The 17,296-nt window shown below is 37.9% G+C and overlaps 1 protein-coding gene and 1 pseudogene across 1 annotated transcript in view; one reads left to right on the top strand and one right to left on the bottom strand.

The window, feature by feature from the left end:
* The window catches only part of GDPD4 (glycerophosphodiester phosphodiesterase domain containing 4), a 170,780-nt gene that overhangs the window by 114,076 nt on the left and 39,408 nt on the right, over window positions 1-17,296 (top strand). The gene's annotated exons all lie outside the window — the stretch shown is intronic.
* Window positions 9,058-13,075, bottom strand: LOC122681261 (annotated as a pseudogene).

Below are 17,296 nucleotides of genomic sequence, written 5' to 3'. Positions count from 1 at the left end.
AAGCAGTGTTGATGATCTTCATCAGATAAGACACAATGAAAGTAAATATAGAACCAAAGAGAGTACATTTGGGATCAGTTCAGTTCAGTTGCTCGGTCATGTCTGACTCTTTGCGACCCTATGAGCTGCAGCACGCCAGGCCTCCCTGTCCATCACCAACTCCCGGAGTTCACCCAAACCTATGTCCATCAAGTCGATGATGCCATCCAGCCATCTCATCCTCTGTCGTCCCCTTCTCCTCCCGCCCTCAGTCTTTCCTAGCATCAGGGTCTTTTCCAATGAGTCAGCTCTTCTCATCAGGTGGCAAAAGTATTGGAGTTTCAGCTTCAGCATCAGTCCTTCCAATGAGCACCCAGCCCTGATCTCCTTTAGGATGGACTGGTTGGATCTCCTTGCAGTCCAAGAGACTCTCAAGAGTCTTCTCCAACACCACAGTTCAAAAGCATCAGTTCTTCAGCACTCAGCTTTCTTTATAGTCCAACTCTCACATCCATACATGACCACTGGAAAAACCATAGCCTTGGCTAGATGGACCTTTGTTGACAAAGTAATGTCTCTGCTTTTTAATATGCTATCTAGGTTGGTCATCACTTTCCTTCCAAGGAGTAAGCGTCTTTTAATTTCATGGCTGTGGTCACCATCTGCAGTGATTTTGGAGCCCAGAAAAATAAAGTCAGCCACTGTTTCCATTGTTTCCCCATCTATCTGCCATGAAGTGATGGAACCAGATGCCATGATCTTAGTTTTCTGAATGTTGAGCTTTAAGCCAACTTTTTCACTCTCCTCTTTCACTTTCATCAAGAGGCTCTTTAGTTCTTCACTGTCTGCCATAAGGGTGGTGTCATCTGCATATCTGAGGTTATTGATATTTCTCCCGGCAATCTTGATTCCATCTTGTGCTTCCTCCAGCCTGGCATTTCTCATGATGTACTCTACATATAAGTTAAATAAGTAGGGTGACAATATACAGCCATGACATACTCCTTTTCCAATTTCTACTGCACATTATCAAATTGTAGCTATAGACATAGTATATTGTATATATTGTATAGTATATTGATTCAATAAATAAATAAATGGTCATGGTAGCAGAGTTCCTGACGAGAAAAGATCTAGAATAATCAGAGTAAAATCCATAAGAGTTCACACTGACTCAGTTGAAACTTTTGTCTAAAATCCTAATGCTGAATTTAAGAAAGATCTAACTCAACTATAACAGACTTAATAAAACAAGGTTTAACTATATCTTGTATTAGTCCAAGCAATGTATCTATTTTGTGTTTTTTTTTAAACCCAAAAACTGAGACAGTGGAGGATATAAATTCATTAACTATCTGTGACTTCTTAACCAAAGAGTTATACCTCATTTTCTAGTTTGCCTAACCCAAATGCCAGGCTTCAGCAATAATGAACCGTGAACTTCCAGATGTTCAAGCTGGTTTTAGAAAAGGCAGAGGAACCAGAGATCAAATTGCCAACATCTAATGGATCATCGAAAAAGCAAAAGAGTTCCAGAAAAACATCTATTTCTGCTTTATTGACTATACCAAAGCCTTTGACTGTGTGGCTCACAATAAACTGTGGAGAATTCTGGAAGAGATGGGAATACCAGACCACCTGACCTGCCACTTGAGAAACCTGTATGCCGGTCAGGAAGCAACAGTTAGAACTGGACATGGAAAAACAGACTGGTTCCAAATAGGAAAAGGAATATGTCAAGGCTGTATATTGTCACCCTGCTTATTTAACTTATACGCAGAGTACCTCATGAGAAACACCTGGCGTGCTGCAGTCCATGGGCTCTCAAAGAGTCGAACACAACTGAGCGACTGAAGTGAACTGACTGAGAGTAAGGAACGATCCAGGATTTGTGAAGTTTGAAGCTTATGTAAATTTTTTAAAAATAAAAATAAATAAATGGACTTACCTGATAGCTCAGTTGGTAAAGAGTGCGCCTGCAATGCAGGAGACCCCGGTTCGATTCCTGGGTTGGAAAGATCCTCTGGAGAAGGGATAGACTACCCACCTCAGTATTCTTGTGCTTCCCTTGTGGCTCAGCTAGTAAAGAATCTGCCTGCAATGCTGGAGACCTGGGTTCAATCCCTGCCTGGAGAAGCAGGAGACTTCCTACTCCTGTATTCTGGCCTGGAAAATTCCATGAACTGTATAGTCCATGAGACCTCAAAGAGCAACTGAACCGACTGAACTGCAGAATTTTCTTCAGCTCCTGATACTAATTTGTCTGTGGTGCCTTTATTCTAGCTGTTCTTTTTCCAAAAAAAACAATTCCTAACATAAAATTTTTAGGAAAGTGCAATAGAGAAGAAATGAGTGTTATATGACAATAGTCTCAAAATAACAGTTATAGGTTGGTAAATGGAAACAGACTTAATATTGTTAGAAATTCTCTCTGCATGAATAGTTTTAGTACTCTAAGCAATGTGGTTTTCTTCTGTAGTGGGATTAATAGTAAAGGTAGTGGCACCTGTTATCGATAAGAAAATGATATTATTGTTCATTTATATTTACAGCTGGTTCTCAGAATTATCTGTTGAGTGGTAATCTTTCCCTCTAAGTGGCATCACTGAGAAGATTTTGCATAATTGTCCTTTTTTAAAACTGAAGAATTATTGACTTAAATATTATATTAGTTTCAAGTGGACAACACGGTGATTTGATATTTTTATACATTACATAATGATCACTACAATAAGTCTGCTTACATCTGTCACTATACAAAGTTATTATGATATTATTGACTATATTTCCTTTGCTGTACATTATGTTTCTCTGACTTGTATATTTTATAACTGGAAGTTTGTACCTCATTGTTGTTTAGTTGCCCAGTCATATATGATACTTTGTGACCCCCTGGACTGCAGTACACCAGGCCTCCCTGTCCCTCACCATCTCCTGAAGTTTGCCCAAGTTCATATCCATTGCATCGGTGATGTCATCCAACCATCCCATCCTCTGACACCCTCTTCTCCTTCCTCTCTTTCCCAGCATCAGGGACTTTTGTACCTCTTAATCTTACCTGTTTTATCCATCACTCCTTCCCTTAAGCATCCACTACTTCATTCTGTGTATCTATGATGTTCCATTTTGTTATATTTGTTTGTTTTGTTTTACTTTTTTAAAATTTACTTTTTTATTGAAGGATAATTGCTTTAAAGAATTTTGTTGTTTTCTGCCAAACCTCAAAATGAATCAGCCATAGGTATACATATATCCCCTCCCTTTTGAAACTCCCTCCCACCTCCCTCCCCATCCCACACCTCTAGGTTGATACAGAGCCCCTGTTTGAGTTTCCTGAGCCATACAGCAAATTCTCACTGGCTGTCTATTTCACATGTGGTGATGTAAGTTTCCATGTTACTCTTTTTTTTTTTTTTTTTCCAGTGGGTTTTGTCATACATTGATATGAATCAGCCATGGATTTACATGTATTCCCAATCCCGATCCCCCCTCCCACCTCCCTCTCCACCCGATTCCTCTGGGTCTTCCCAGTGCACCAGGCCGGAGCACTTGTCTCATGCATCCCACCTGGGCTGGTGATCTGTTTCACCATAGATAGTATGCATGCTGTTCTTTTGAAACATCCCACCCTCACATGCTCCCACAAAGTTCAAAAGTCTGTTCTGTATTTCTGTGTCTCTTTTTCTGTTTTGCATATAGGGTTATCGTTATCACCTTTCTAAATTCCATATATATGTGTTAGTATGCTGTAATGTTCTTTATCTTTCTGGCTTACTTCACTCTGTATAATGGGCTCCAGTTTCATCCATCTCATTAGGACTGGTTCAAATGAATTCTTTTTAATGGCTGAGTAATATTCCATGGTGTATATGTACCACAGCTTCCTTATCCATTCATCTGCTGATGGGCATCTAGGTTGCTTCCATGTCCTGGCTATTATAAACAGTGCTGCGATGAACATTGGGGTGCACGTGTCTCTTTCAGATCTGGTTTCCTCAGTGTGTATGCCCAGAAGTGGTATTGCTGGGTCATATGGCAGTTCTATTTCCAGTTTTTTAAGAAATCTCCACACTGTTCTCCATAGCGGCTGTACTAGTTTGCATTCCCACCAACAGTGTAAGAGGGTTCCCTTTTCTCCACACCCTCTCCAGCATTTATTGCTTGTAGACTTTTGGATAGCAGCCATCCTGACTGGCGTGTAATGGTACCTCATTGTGGTTTTGATTTGCATTTCTCTAATAATGAGTGATGTTGAGCATCTTTTCATGTGTTTGTTAGCCATCTGTATGTCTTCTTTGGAGAAATGTCTGTTTAGTTCTTTGGCCCATTTTTTGATTGGGTCATTTATTTTTCTGGAATTGAGCTGCAGGAGTTGCTTGTATATTTTTGAGATTAATCCTTTGTCCGTTTCTTCATTTGCTATTATTTTCTCCCAATCTGAGGGCTGTCTTTTCACCTTACTTATAGTTTCCTTTGTAGTGCAAAAGCTTTTAAGTTTCATTAGGTCCCATTTGTTTAGTTTTGCTTTTATTTCCAATATTCTGGGAGGTGGGTCATAGAGGATCCTGCTGTGATTTATGTCGGAGAGTGTTTTGCCTATGTTCTCCTCTAGGAGTTTTATAGTTTCTGGTCTTACATTTAGATCTTTAATCCATTTTGAGTTTATTTTTGTGTATGGTGTTAGAAAGTGTTCTAGTTTCATTCTTTTACAAGTGGTTGACCAGTTTTCCCAGCACCACTTGTTAAAGAGGTTGTCTTTTTTCCATTGTATATCTTTGCCTCCTTTGTCAAAGATAAGGTGTCCATAGGTTCGTGGATTTATCTCTGGGCTTTCTGTTCTGTTCCATTGGTCTATATTTCTGTCTTTGTGCCAGTACCACACTGTCTTGATGACTGTGGCTTTGTAGTAGAGTCTGAAGTCAGGCAGGTTGATTCCTCCAGTTCCATTCTTCTTTCTCAAGATTATTTTGGCTATTCGAGGTTTTTTGTATTTCCATACAAATTGTGAAATTCTTTGGTCTAGTTCTGTGAAAAATACCATTGGTAGCTTGATAGGGATTGCATTGAATCTATAGACTGCTTTGGGTAGAATAGCCATTTTGACAATATTGATTCTTCCAATCCATGAACACGGTATGTTTCTCCATCTGTTTGTGTCCTCTTTGATTTCTTTCATCAGTGTTTTATAGTTTTCTATGTATAGGTCCTTTGTTTCTTTAGGTAGATATACTCCTAAGTATTTTATTCTTTTTGTTGCAATGGTGAATGGTATTGTTTCCTTAATTTCTCTTTCTGTTTTTTCATTGTTAGTATATAGGAATGCAAGGGATTTCTGTGTGTTAATTTTATATCCTGCAACTTTACTGTATTCATTGATTAGCTCTAGTAATTTTCTGGTAGAGTCTTTAGGGTTTTCTATATAGAGGATCATGTCATCTGCAAACAGTGAGAGTTTTACTTCTTCTTTTCCTATCTGGATTCCTTTTACTTCCATGTTACTCTTTCCATACATCTCCCCCCCTCCTCCCCTCTCCCCATGTCCATGAGTCTGTTTTCTGTCTGTTTCTCCACTGCTGCCCTGTAAATAAATTCGTCAGTACCATTTTTCTACATTCCATATATATGTGTTAGAATACAATATTTATCTTTCTCTTTCTGACTTACTTCACTCTATATAATAGGTTCTAGATTCATCCGCCTCATTAGAAGTGACTCAAATGCATTCCTTTTTGTGGCCGAGTAATATTCTGTTGTGTATATGTACCACAACTTCTTTATCCATTCATCTGTCAATGGACATCTAGGTTGCTTCCATGTTCTAGCTATTGTAAATAGTGCTGCAATGAACAATGGGATTCATGTGTCTTTTTCCATTTTTTGTTTCCTCAGGGTATATTCCTAGGAGTGGGATTGCTGAGTCATATGGTGGTTTTATTCCTAGTTTTTTAAGGAATCTCCATACCATCCTCCATAGTGGCTGTATCAATTTACATTCCCACTGGCAGTGCAAGAGTGTTCCCTTTTCTCGACACCCTCTCCAGCATTTATTGTTTGTAAATTTATTGGCCATTCTGATCAGTGTGAGATGATATCTCATTGTAAATTTGATTTACATTTCTCTAATAATGAACAATGTTGAGCATCTTTTCATGTGTTTGTTAGCCATCTGTATATCTTCTTAATGAAATGTCTGTTTAGGTCTTTTTCCCACTTTTTCATTGGGTTGTTTGTTTTTCTGGCATTGAATTATATGAGCTTCTTGTATATTTTGAAAATGAATTCTTTGTCAGTTGTTTCATTTGCTATCATTTTCTCCCATTCTGAGGGTTGTCTTTTCACCTTGCTTACAGTTTCCTTTGCTGTGCAAAAGCTTTTGATTTAATCAGGTCCCACTTATTTAGTTTTGTTTTTATTTCTGTTACTCTAGGAAGTACATCATAGAGAATCTTGCTTTGACTTATGTCATCAAGTGTTCTGCCTGTTTTCCCCTACAAGTTTTATAGTTTCTGGTCTTACATTTAGGCCTTTAATCCATTTTGAGTTTATCTTTGTGTATGGTGTTAGGAAGTGTTCTAATTTCATTCTTTTACATGTAGCTGTCCAATTTTCCCAGCACCATTTATTGAAGAGGCTGTCTTTGCCCCTTTGTATTTTCTTGCCTCCTTTGTCAAAAATAAGATACCCATAGATGCATGGGTTTATTTCTGGGCTTTCATTCTTGTTCCATTGGTCTATGGTTCTGTTTTTGTGCCAGTACCATAATGTCTTGATGACTGTAGCTTTGTAGTATAATCTGAAGTCAGGAAGCGTGATTCCTCCAGCTCCACTCTTCTTTCTCAAGACTACTTTGGCTATTCAGGGTCTTTTGTGTTTCCATATGAATTGTGAAATGTTTTGTTCCAGTTCTGTGGAAAATGCCATTGGTAATTTGATAGAGATTGCACTGAATCTGTAGATTGCATTTGGTAGTATAGTCATTTTCACAATATTGATTCTTCCTACCCAGGAACATGGAATATCTCTCCATCTGTTTATGTTGTCTTTGATTTCTTTCACCAGTGTCTTATAATTTTCTGTGTGCAGTTCTTTTGTCTCCTCAGGTAAGTTTATTCTGAGATATTTAATTCTTTTTGTTGCAATGGTGAATGGGATTGATTCCTTAATTTCTCTTTCTGATTTTTCATTGTTAGTATATAGAAATGCAAGTGATTTCTGTGTATTGATTTTGTATCCTGCAACTTTGCTAAATTCACTGACTAGCTGCAACTTTGCTAAATTCACTGACTAGCTCTAGTAATTTTCTGATACTATCTTTAGGGTTTTCTATGTACAGTATCATGTCATCTGCAAACAGTGAGAGCTTTTCTTCCTTCTTTTTGATCTGAATTCTTTTTATTTCTTTTTCTTCTCTGATTGCTGTAGCTAGGACTTCCAGAACTATGTTGAATAATAGTGATGAAAGTGGACACCCTTGTCTTGTTCCTGATCTTTGGGGGAATGCTTTCAGTTTTTTACCATTGAGAATAATGTTTGCTGTAGGCTTATAATATGTTGAGGCCTTTACTATGTTGAGGTAGGTTCCTTCTATGCCCATTTTTTGAAGAGTTTTAATCATAAATGGGTGCTGAATTTTGTCAAAGTGTTTCGGTTTTTAGATTCCACACATAAATGAAACTTGTGGAGCAGCTTGAAAAGGACAGGTGTTAATTCTTCTGTAAAAGTTTGGTATAATTCACCTGTGAAACTGGCAGGGATTTTATTGTAGGGAGTTTTTTGCTTATCAGTTTCATTACTAATAATTGTTCTGTTCATGCTTTCTGTTTCTTCCACATTCATTCGTGACAGAGTGTACATTGGTAAAATGTACAACAATTCTACGTTGTCCATTTTGTCTGCAGTAATCTGATCTTTTGTACCTCTGTGGTGTCAGTTGTAACTTCTCTTTCATTTCTAATTTTGTTTGGGCCCTCCATAAGTTTTCTTGATGAGTCTGGCAGAAGTTTTATGAATTTCGTTTTTCTTTTCAAAGAACCATCCCTTGTTGTTGTGTTAAGTTGCTCAGTCGTGTCTGACTCTTTGTCATCGCATTGACTGCAGCCCACTAGGCTCTTTTGTTCATGGGATTTCCTAGGCAAGGATACTGGAGTTGGCTGCCATTCCCTTCTCCAGGGGATCTTCCTGACCCAGCGATCAAACCTGGGTCTCCTGCATTGCAGGCAGATTCTTTACCATCTGAGCCACAATTATCTATCCTGTAGTTTTTATCTGTATTTTATTTATTTTTGCTCTAATCTTCATAATATCTTTCCTTCTACTAACATTAGATTTTGCCTTTTTTTTTTGTCTTTCTTTTGGTTCATGATTTCAGATTTTCTCTTTTTCTGAGATAGGCTTGTATCGCTATAAACATCCTTCTTAGAACTACTTTTTTATATCCAAGAGATTTTGGATCTTTGTGCTTCATTTTCATTTGTCACCAGGTATTTTTTTTTTCATGTTTGTTTTTTAAAAAAACAAAAGTTTATTTTGAAATCTTAGTTACAGTTTCATTTTTGTTTTCTTAACAGTTATGCTGTTTAATCTTTCAAGATTAAAAACAATTATTAATATTCTAGAGAATTAAACAGCAAAGGAATGTCAGAGAAGGGCATAACTGCCCCATTCTCTGGGGTTAAAACTACTTCAGTTTAGCACCTACCTTCAAAACAAATTGAAATTTTATATTTTCTAAATGAAATAATGTACAACCACTACCTTTATCTGAGTTTATTTATAGCTTTCAAACACAAAGCTTCATTTTAAGCTTGGTGAAGACTTTTAACAGGAATGATGGCCAACCTTAGTATGTAGTGTGTACCTTACAGGAAGTGTTCTTTTTTAATGATTATAACACAGTAGTAATGCCATTAATGAAGTCCTCAATTTAGAATCTGGAACATTCTTCCATCACGGGAGAGAAGAAAGAAATTCAGTCCAATGAGTCTCTCTGAAGATCTTCATTTCTTGTTTGCTCTACTTGTATTCTCTTTTCAGTAACTGGATTAATGCTTGGAGCCTAAAATGAGATGTATTTTTTTATTACTGTATATTACATGTTGTTTTGATGCTCAATTTCCATTTGTTCCTCTTGCTTGCATTTTCTATGTGTTGCTTCTTTCTCATGTTGGTTGGCCTTTGAGCATATTCCTTCCATGAGCAGTCTGAAACTTTTCTTTCATTTCTTTCCTCTTCAGAATCAGAGGTTGATGTAACCCCTGTTTTAGCTAAATTTTTTCTTTTAAATTCAACTTCCTATTTTCCCTTTTTTATTTGGCTCTTTTCCTCCTTCTGACCCTTTTCGTCCTTTTTAAGCTGCTTTTTAGGTTCTTTTTCCTCTTGCCCCCTTTTTTTACTTTTGTCTTCTTCAGTCACCCTGTCACTTTCTGAAGGACAGGGCTATTTTACCATTTGGGGTCTGTCTCTTGGTTTTGAAATCTTGACTTCCATAGCTGCAGGTCGTCCTCTTTTAGAACTCACTTTTAGATCAACAGATGCTTTTGCTGTAGTCACTACTCCTTCCTGCTCAGTTTCTGCTTGTTTTTCTGGTTTTCTCTTTCTCCCTCTTCTGGTAGCTTTGGGTGTGGTTATGTCAATTGCTTTAGTCACATCTTCATTGCTGGCTTTTTCTTCATGGTCAGTATTTTCCTTTAAAACAATAGTTTCTTTATCTTGTATGACCCAGCAATACCACTTCTGGGCATACACACTGAGGAAACCAGATCTGAAAGAGACACGTGCACCCCAATGTTCATCGCAGCACTGTTTATAATAGCCAGGACATGGAAGCAACCTAGATGCCCATCAGCAGATGAATGGATAAGGAAGCTGTGGTACATATACACCATGGAATATTACTCAGCCGTCAAAAAGAATTCATTTGAACCAGTCCTAATGAGATGGATGAAACTGGAGCCCATTATACAGAGTGAAGTAAGCCAGAAAGATAAAGAACATTACAGCATACTAACACATATATATGGAATTTAGAAAGATGGTAACGATAACCCTATATGCAAACCAGAAAAAGAGACACAGAAATACAGAACAGACTTTTGAACTTTGTGGGAGAATGTGAGGGTGGGATGTTTCGAAAGAACAGCATGTATACTATCTATGGTGAAACAGATCACCAGCCCAGGTGGGATGCATGAGACAAGTGCTCGGGCCTGGTACACTGGGAAGACCCAGAGGAATCGGGTGGAGAGGGAGGTGAGGTGGGAGGGGGGATCGGGATGGGGAATAAGTGTAAATCTATGGCTGATTCATATCAATGTATGACAAAACCCACTGAAATGTTGTGAAGTAATTAGCCTCCAACTAATAAAAAAATTTTAAAAAAATAATAAATAAATAAATTACATTATTAATCATCTCAAAAAAAATAAATAAATAAATCAACTATGGTAAAAAAAAAAAAAACAAAAAACAATAGTTTCTTTATCTTGAACTTCAACATCAGATGGCACATTTGATTGTTTAGCTGATGCTTGTTGACTTGAAAGTTTCACTTTCGAATTGTTCATCTCTCTTAAGCCTTCACTAAAGGCTTTTTGTTTATTTGGTTTGCTTAACTGTCTGAGCTACCAGGGAAGCCCTGGGTACTGTCACTCTAGGTATTTTTTAAATTTCATGTTTGTTACCCGTGGTTTACTCACTGGTTGTTCAGTTGCTTATTGTTTAGCCTCCATGTGTTTGTAGTTTTTGTAATTTTTTTTTGTAGTTGAATTCTAATTTCATACTTTTGTGGTTTATAAAGGTACTTGATATGATTTCATCCTCTATTTATTGAGACTTGATTTGTGGCCTAGCATATAATCTATCCTAGAAAATGTTCCATGTACCCTTCAAAAGAATCATAGTCTGTTTCTGAATGGAATGTTCTAAATATGTTTATTATTTGTTCAGATGTGTCATTTAAGTAGGATGTTTCCTTATTGATTTTCTGTTAGGGTGATCTGTGTGTCAAAGTAAGTAAGGTCCTAAAATACCCCCACCATTATTGTGTTACCCTCAGTTTGTTTCTTAATGTTCATTAATATTGCATTATATGTTTAGGTGCTCCTACAGTGGGACTTCCCTGGGGGCTCAGGCAATAAAAGCATCTGCCTACAATGTGGGAGACCTGAGTTCGATCCCTGGGTTGGGAAGATCCCCTAGAGAAGGAAATGGCAACCCACTCCAGTATTCTTGCCTGGAAAATCCTGTGGACTGCAGGAGGAGCCTGGCAGGCTACGGTCCATGGGGTCGCAAAGAGTCAGACATGACTGAGCGACTTCACTTCACTTCACAGTGGGTACGCATATATTTACAATGTTAGTTAGTTATTTCAGTCACTCAGTCATGTCTGACTCTTTGTGACCCCATGGACTGCAGCACACCAGGCTTCACTGTCCCTCATTAACTCCTGGAGCTTGCTCAAATTCGAGTCATGATGGCCATCCAGCCATCTCATCCTCTGTTGTCCCCTTCTGCCTTCAATCTTTCCTAGCATCAGGGTCTTTTCCAGTGAGTCAGTTCTTCTCATCAGGTGGCGAAAGTATTGGAGTTTCAGCTTCAACATCAGTCCTTCCAGTGAATTTTCAGGACTGATTTCTTTTAGGATTGATTGGCTGGATCTCCTTGCAGTCCAAGGAACTCTCAAGAGTCTTCTCCAGTACCACAGTTCAAAAGCATCAGTTCTTCGGTTTTCAGCTTTCTTTATAGTCCAACTCTCACATCCATGCATAACTATTGGAAAAACCATAGCTTTGATTAGATGGACCTTTGTTGGCAAAGTAACATCTCTGCTTTTTAATATGCTGTCTAGGTTGGCCACAGCTTTTCTTCCAAGAAGCAAGTGTCTTTTAATTTCATGGCTGCAGTCACCACCTGCAGTGATTTTAGAGCCCTAGAAAATAAAGCCTGTCACTGTTTCCGTTGTTTCTCCATTTCTCCATTTACAATGTTATAGCTTCTTATTGGATTCATCCCTTTACCTTTATGTAATGTCCCTCTTTGTTTCTTGTTAAAGTTTTTGTTTCAAAGTCAATTTTGTTATGTAGTCTTGCTACCCCAGCTTTTTTTTTTTTTCCATGAAATAGCTTTTTTCATTCTCTGACTCTCAATCTGTATGTGTCTGTAGATCTGAAGTGATTCTCTTGTAGGTAACTTATATATACGTGTATGCATGCTTAGTCACTTAGTCATGTTCAACTCTTTGCAACCTTGTGGACTAAAGCCCAGTAGGCTCCTCTGTCCATGGGATTCTCTAGGGAAGAATACTTGAGCGGGTAGCCATTTCCTTCTCCAGGGGATATTCCTGACCCAGGGATTGAATCCAGGTCTTCTGCATTGCAGGTGGATTCTTTACTGGCTAAGCCACCAGAGAAGCCCTAGCTTGTACATGGGTCTGGTTTTCTGTCCACTGTTCTACTCTATGACCTTTTAGTTCATTTAGATTTAAATAAATCATTGATAGTTAATACTTATTGCTATGCAAACAAGTTGTTGTAGTTATTTTTTAGTTTTTTTTTTCTTCTTTTTATCTCTCTAGTGACTTGATGACTATCTTAGTGTTATGTTTGAACTCATTTCTCTTTTTTGTGTATGTGTTAGAAATATTTGGTTTGTGGTTAGCATGGAGTCCATGCATGTGTGTGTGATTATTTTAAGTTATTGATCTCTTAAGTTCAAGTATATTATAGCAACCTTACATTTTTACCTCCTGCCTACTCCCCGTATTTAATGTGCTAACATATTTTACATATTTTTATTTTATGTTTCAATTAACCATTTGTTATAGATAAAGATGATTTTGCAACTTTCTTCTTGTAACTTTACTACTAAGTTTGTAAAGGTCAGATCTGCTACCTTTAGATAATGTTTGCCTTTACCAATGAGATTTTTCCTTTTGTAATTTTCGTATTTCTAGGTGTCATCTTTCTTTTCCACTTAGAGAAGTCCCTTTAACTTTTCTTATTTAGCTTTTGCTTGTCTGGAAAATTCTTTATCTCTCCTTCAAATCTAAATAATAAACTTACTGGGTAGACTCTTTTTGGCTATAGATTTTGTCCTCCATCACTTTGACTATTTCATGCCACTTCCTTCTGGCCTGCAAATTTCTCCTGAAATGCTAGTTGATAGTCTTATGAGAGTTCCCTTGTACATAATTGGTTGCCTTTCCCTTGCTGATTTTAAGATTTTTTTCTTTATTTTTTTACCATTTTAACTTTAATATGTTTTGGTGTGGATCTCTTTGGGTTTGTTTTATTTGGAACTATGTGCTTTCTGGATCTGCATATTTGTTTCCTTTCCCAGGTTAGGGAAATTTTTAGCTATCATGTCTTCAAATAAGTTTTCTGCCACTTTTAAAAGACCTAAACAGACAGTTCTTCTGAATAACTGTCTTCAGAAGAAGACATACAGATGGCTAATAAACACATGAAAAGATGCTCTGCATTGCCCATTATTAGAGAAATGCAAATCAAAGCTACAATGATGTATCCTCTCACACTAGTCAGGATGGCTATCATTAAAAAGTCTACAAGCAATAAATGCTAGAGAGGGTGTGGGGAAAAGGGAACCCTCATACACTCTTGGTGGGAATGCAAACTGATAAAACTACTATGAAGAAAAATATGGAGAGTGCTTAAAAAAACTAAGAATAAAGCTGTCGTACTACTCAACAGTCCCACTGCTGGTACTGGGCATATACCCTGAGGAAACCATAATTGAAAAAGACACACGTACCCCAGCGTTCATTGCAGGATTATCTACAATAGCTAGGACGTGAAAGAGACCTAGATGTCCATCAGCAGATAAATGGATAAGAAAATTGTGATACATATACACAATGGAATATTACTCAGCTATTAAAAGGAACACATCTGTAAATCTATGGCTGATTCATATCAATGTATGACAAAACCCACTGAAACGTTGTGAAGTAATTAGCCTCCAACTAATAAAAAAAATAAAAAATTTTAAAAAAATAAATAAATAAATAAATAAAAGGAACACATTTGAAACAATGCTAATGAGGTGGATGAACATTGAGCCTATTATACAGAGTAAAGAAAGTCAGAAAGAGAAAAACAAATACTGTATATTAACACATATATATGGAATCTAGAAAAATAGTACTGACAGTACTGCATGCAGGACAGCAGAGGAGACACAGTTATAAGGAACAGACTTTTGGACTCAGTGAGAGAAGGAGAGAGTGGGATGATCTGAGATGATAGCACTGAAACATATACAATACCATGTGTAAATTAGATACCCAGTGGGAGTTTGATATATGCTGCAGGAAACCCAAAGCCAGTGCTCTGAGACAGCCAGGAGGGGTGGAGTCAGCATGTATGCCTGAGGAAGATTTATGTTGATGTATGCCAGTTCAGTTCACTTCAGTCACTCACTCGTGTTCGACTCTTTGCGACCCCATGAACCAGCCAGGCCTCCCTTTCCATCACCAACTCCCGGAGTCCACCCAAACACATGTCCATTGACTTGGTGATGCCATCCAACATTCTCATCCTCTGTCGTCCCCTTCTCCTCCTGCCCTCAATCTTTCCCAGCATCATGGTCTTTTCAAATGAGTCAGCTGTTCGCATCAGGCGGCCAAAGTATTGGAGGTTCAGCTTCAACATCAGTCCTATCAATGAACACCCAGGACTGATCTCCTTTAGGATGGACTGGTTGGATCTCCTTGCAGTCCAAGGGACTCTCAAGAGTCTTCTCCAACACCACAGTTCAAAAGCATCAGTTCTTCAGCACTCAGCTTTCTTTATAGTCCAACTCTCACATCCATACATGACGACTGGAAAAACCATAGCCTTGACCAGATGGACCTTTGTTGACGAAGTAATGTCTCTGCTTTTTAATATGCTGTCTAAGTTGGTCATAACTTTCCTTCCAAGGAGTAAGCATCTTTTCATTTCATGGCTGTGGTCACCATCTGCAGTGATTTTGGAGCCCAGAAAAATAAAGTCAGCCACTGTTTCCACTGTTTCCCCATCTGTTTCCCATGAAGTGATGGGACAGGATGATATGATCTTAGTTTTATGAATGTTGAGCTTTAAGCCAACTTTTTCACTCTCCTCTTTCACTTTCATCAAGAGGCTCTTTAGTTCTTCTTCGCTGTCTGCCATAAGGGTGGTATCATCTGCATATCTGAGATTATTGATATTTCTCCCGGCAATCTTGATTCCAGCTTGTGCTTCCTCCAGCCCAGCATTTTCTTATTTTGTAATCTGCATATAAGTTAAATAAGCAGGGTGACAATATACAGCCTTGACGTACTCCTTTTCCTATTTGGAACCAGTCTGTTGTTCCATGTCCAGTTCTAACTGTTGCTTCCTGACCTGCATACAGGTTTCTCAAGAGGCAGGTCAGGTGGTCTGGTATTCCCATCTCTCTCAGAATTCTCCACAGTTTATTGTGATCCACACAGTCAAAGGCTTTGGTATAGTCAATAAAGCAGAAATAGATGCTTTTCTGGAACTCTTTTGCTTTTTTGATGATCCATTAGATGTTGGCAATTTGATCTCTGGTTCCTCTGCCTTTTCTAAAACCATCTTGAACATCTGAAAGTTCACGGTTCACATACTGCGGAAGCCTGGCTTGGAGAATTTTGAGCATTACTTTACTAGTGTGTGAGATGAGTGCAATTACGTGGTAGTTTGAGCATTCTTTGGCATTGCCTTTCTTTGGGATTGGAATGAAAACTGACCTTTTCCAGTCCTGTGGCCACCGCTGAGTTTTCCAAATTTGCTGGCATATTGAGTGCAGCACTTTCACAGCATCGTCTTTTAGGATTTGAAATAGCTAAACTGGAATTCCATCACCTCCACTAGCTTTGTTCATAGTGATACTTCCTAAGGCCAACTTGATTTCACATTCTAGGATGTCTGGCTCTAAGTGAGTGGTCACACCATCGTGATTATCTGGGTCATGAAGATCTTTTTTGTACAGTTCTTCTGTGTATTCTTGCCACCTCTTCTTAATGTCTTCTTCTTCTGTTAGGTCCCTACCATTTCTGTCCTTTATTGTGCCCATCTTTGCATGAAATGTTCCCTTGGTATCTCTAATTTTCTTGATGAGATCTCTAGTCTTTCCCGTTCTATTGTTTTCCTCTATTTCTTTGCATTGATCGCTGAGGAAGGCTTTCTTGTCTCTCCTTGCTATTCTTTGGAACTCTGCATTCAAATGGGAGTATCTTTCCTTTTCTCCTTTGCTTTTCGCTTCCCTTCTTTTCACAGCTATTTGTAAGGCCTCCTCAGACAGCCATTTTGCTTTTTTGCATTTCTTTTTCTTGGGGATGGTCTTGATTCCTGTCTCCTGTACAATGTCATGAATCTCCATCTATAGTTCTTCAGGCACTCTGTCTATCAGATCTAGTCCCTTAAACCTATTTCTCACTTCCACTGTATAGTCATAAGGGATTTGATTTAGGTCATACCTGAATGGTCTAGTGATTTTCTCCACTTTCTTCAATTTCAGTCTGAATTTGGCAATAAGGAGTTCATGATCTGAGCCACAGCCAGCTCCCGGTCTTGTTTTTGCTGACTATATAGAGCTTCTTCATCTTTGGCTGCAAAGAATACATCAATCTGATTTCGGTGTCGACCATCTGGTGATGTATGCCAGAGGCCATCACAATATTGTAATTATTCTCCAATTAAAGTTAAAATTTTTTTTCTGGCATTTAAAAAAAATCTTTTCTCCTTCTGACACCTCCATAATGAATGTGAATGTTAGTATGCCTGATGTAATTTCAGAAGTTTCTTAAACAGTCACCAGGAAAAAAATTTTTTTCCTGTTTTCTTTTTAACTTGGGTGATTTCTACTATTCTGTCTGTCTTCTAATTCACTGAGCTATTCCTCTGTATTATCTAATTTCCTATTGATTCTTCTGGTTTATTTTTATTTCATTTATTGTATTCTTCAGCTCTGTTTGGTTCTTCTTTATATTTTCTCTTTGTTCAACTTCCCATTATTTTTATCCATTCTTCTCCTCTTCTCTGTTCATTGAATATCTTTATGGACATTACCTTGAGCTCTTTATCAGGTAAATTGCTCATCTCAGGTTTTCTTAATTCATCTTTAGGGTCTTTTTCTTGTTTCTCTGTTTGGAACATTTTCCTTGGTCTTCTCATTTTACCAGGTTCTCAATGATTATTTCTAAATATTGGGTAGTTCTAAGTTACATTTCCTGATCATGGATAAATGAATTAATGTTAGAGATGTGCTATGGTGCCCAGCAGCACAGTTCCTTCTAGTCACCTTAGCTATATGCTTT

Source organism: Cervus elaphus, chromosome 1 (assembly GCF_910594005.1).
Source record: "Cervus elaphus chromosome 1, mCerEla1.1, whole genome shotgun sequence".
NCBI classification, from domain to species: domain Eukaryota; kingdom Metazoa; phylum Chordata; class Mammalia; order Artiodactyla; family Cervidae; genus Cervus; species Cervus elaphus.
This window is presented reverse-complemented; position numbering and strand designations above follow the sequence as displayed.